Raw genomic sequence first — 3,407 nt, forward strand, 5'->3', positions numbered from 1 at the left:
CATTTCGCACTGGATAGGAAATTTAAAGACCAACTACACTTCTTGAGCATGAACAGCTCAGAACTTTGCGATTGGTTCTCTATACTCTCCAACTTAGCCCTGTTGCCAACAATTTCTGGAAAAGTCAGAGCCCTAATGCTTGAGCACATTGCTGTAATTCGACTCTCCCATAAAGTGGTCTTTAAATTGTGTTTTGAGGCTGGGAAGTACACATCAGTGACACGCTTAACTGTACAGCCACAGCAAGGCAGGAATCTAGACCTATCTGTATGCAAATGTGATGCTTCAAGTTCATTATTGTTATTAGGAAATGGAGATATAGCCAAACAGAAATAACAGTATATTTTCTTCTGCCTATGTTGTGTTTTCATCAATAGGGCTTCTGAAGGCCTATGCATTTACTAACCCATTAGAATGAGTGATTTTATATCCTAATGTAAAATTAAAGGAATTTAAGGATCTGCCTAGGAGATACACTTGTTTAAACCTATATTAATGTCTCTACTGGGCATGTTGGCTAGGTTAGTTGTATTTTATTGGAAAAGAAAATATCCCAGTCACGGTTATACTTTCTAAATCTCAATATATTTATTTTCTGACAAGGTATAGAAGCAGAATTTCTTTTCTTCTGTCTATAGTATAAGGCATAGAGACAGCATAGCTATTCTGTTTTACAAATTTATTTGTTTTGCTTTTTTATTTTGCTTTTGGACCATACCCAGCTGTGCTCAGGGCTTATTCCTGGCTCGGTGCTCGGAGATCACTCCTGACGGGGCTCGGGGGACCGAACCCGGATACCAGGGAATTGAACCCGGGTCAGTCACATGCAAGACAAGTGCCCTACCTGCTGAACTCCCTCTCCAGCAACAAAGATCTTCTTAAAGCAAGGCATTTCATCAATTCTCTACTTTTTACTATTCTATTCCATTCCTATTATTTCACCCTCATCGTCCTTTCTCAGGCTTGTCTGCTCCCAGCTCCGCTATTAGAGTCCATTCATTTCTTCATTCCTATCAAGCAGTACTTCTGGGGCTCCTCGTAAGTTGTGCAAGATCCTTAGCAAATAGTCTGTCGTGGGGGTTCCTACCTTCTTTTTTTCCTAATAATTTTTCTTACTTTCCATATGATGAGGTTAAAAAAAGTTCAGCTCCATATTCTTTTGCCATGATTCATCCTTTGCTCCCACAGCCCCTTAATTCATTCACTTTCACTTTATTCTCTTGCATATGTTTTATTCAACTCCTTGGTCCTTGGCAGGCATCTAGGGCATTTTAGGTTTCTGCGCTTAAGAATGATGCGGTTATGAAGATTTAGCCTGTGGCATGGGGGCAACTGCAGGAGCTTTTCCTGGGAGCAGACTCGCTGGGCCAGTGGGTGTAGGCACCTTCCGTGGTGACAGAGCTCACCCTGGCTTGCAATATTACCATGGAACGTTCTAGAATGCCTCTCAGGAAGTCAGGTCCTGTTCTGTGACCTCTGTGGCATGTATATGTGTGTGGGGACCCAGGTTTGTCTAGTCTAGCTACATGACTTCCCCCTGGAGCTCAGCTTCTTCAGAGCAGCGCCGAAGGTGCCCTCCAGAGACCCTCTGCTTGCCCTGCCCACCAAAAAAATAACTCCCCTCTTAACTCTTTGATGGGTATGTGTGTGTTGTAAAATCTGGCTCAGTTGAGGTGTGTTGGTCTGCCCATGAGGACCGAGAACACTGGTCAGCCGAGATTGTGTGGGAGACACTTCCTTCTCTGCAGGCACCCACTCCTCCTGCCCTGTCCTTGGGGCCATCTTCTCATTCTCTCTTTCTCTCTCTCTCTCTAAATAATTAATTACTTTTTAAAAATGGAATCATTGTGAGATACTCAGTTATGAAGTTGTTCATGTTTGGGTTTCAGTCATACAATGTTCCAGCACCTGTCCCTTCACCAGCTTCTATTTCCAATGCCCCCAGTTTGCCTCCTGCCATGCCCTGCGCCAACCTGCCTCTATGGCAGGGACTGTCTTCTCTCTCTCTCTCTCTCTCTCTCTCTCTCTCTCTCTCTCCTTTTGGAATTATGGTTTGCAATACAGAAATGAAAAGGTTATCATGACTATCACCTTCCCTCCTTCCAGCACTCAGTTCTTGTCTGGAGTAATCATTTCCAATTATCATTGTCATAATGGTCCCTTCTCTGTCCTACCTGCCCCCTTCCAAACTTGTGGCAAGCTCCCAACCATGGAACAGTCCTGCTCTTCCTTGTTTCTACTGTCCTTGGATATTAGTCTCATATTATGTCCTTTTATATCTCACAAATGAGTGCAACCATTCTGTATCTGTCTCTGTCTCTCTCTGACTCATTTCACTCAGCATGATACTCTTCATGTCTATTTATGTATAAGCAAATTTTGTAACTTCAATTTTTTCTGGTGGCTGCGAAGTATGCCATTGTGTAGATGTACCGTGATTTCTTTTCTTTCTTTTTTAAAAATTGGATCACTGTGAGGTACACAGTTACTAAGCTGTTCACGGTTGGGTTTCAGTCATTCAATATTCCAACATTCATCCCTCCACCAGTGTACATTTCCCACCATCATTGTTTCCAGAGGAGACGCTTATGAGACTTCTCGTTCTGCTGGCAAGGGGAGGGACACTGGGCTGGATCACACAGCAAACGTCCATCCAGGGACCCTGGGAGGTGCTGGGTGGTGAGGGCTGGCTTCCCCAGCCAGGCTGAGCCAGAGGGCAGGAGTGTAGCACCCCCTGCTCATCCCCCTGGGTCCTAGAGAGATCAGGCAGGAAGTGGGTACAGACATACGGGCAGGATGGAAGATGCCAGGGAAGCCTTGGCCCTGTAGTAGGCATTGGGAGAATGTTCTGGAAGGACTGACACGGTCTTTCCTGCTAGCAGTGCCTCCCTGGGCTTCTGTGCCCCCAGAGGGTTCCTGGGGTCTGAGGACATTCATTCAACAAGCTTCTTCTCAGCATCCTGCTTAGTGATAAGGCGGGTGCCCCTGGGTTTCCCAGGTGGGGGTCTGGTAAGGAGCTTATGCCCTGGACGTGGTGGGGGTGGGGGTCAGTGAGGACCAGAACCTGCTGTACTTCCCCAGTGCCGCCTGCCCTCCTCCCCCCTGCAGAGCTGGACTATCCCTGTGTCCAGGGTGGGCTCTGCCCTTCCCACCAGCACTGACGTGCCTTTCTGGAAGTCGGGGTAGGAGCAGTGGAATCAGGACCAAGAGAGATTTCCCCAGACCTGAGACTGTGTTTGAGAAAGTGGGAGGCAAGGAGGGTCTCTGGCCAGGTTAGGAGTGTGCAGCCCCCAGATGTGGAGCCCATGCCCTTGACTGTAGCACTGTAGCACTGTCCTCCCATCGTTCATCAATTTGCTTGGGCGGCACCAGTAACATCTCCACTGTGAGACTTGTTGTTACTGTTT

Source organism: Sorex fumeus, unplaced genomic scaffold (assembly GCF_029834395.1).
Source record: "Sorex fumeus unplaced genomic scaffold, SorFum_2.1 ptg000264l, whole genome shotgun sequence".
Classification (NCBI taxonomy): Eukaryota; Metazoa; Chordata; class Mammalia; order Eulipotyphla; family Soricidae; genus Sorex; species Sorex fumeus.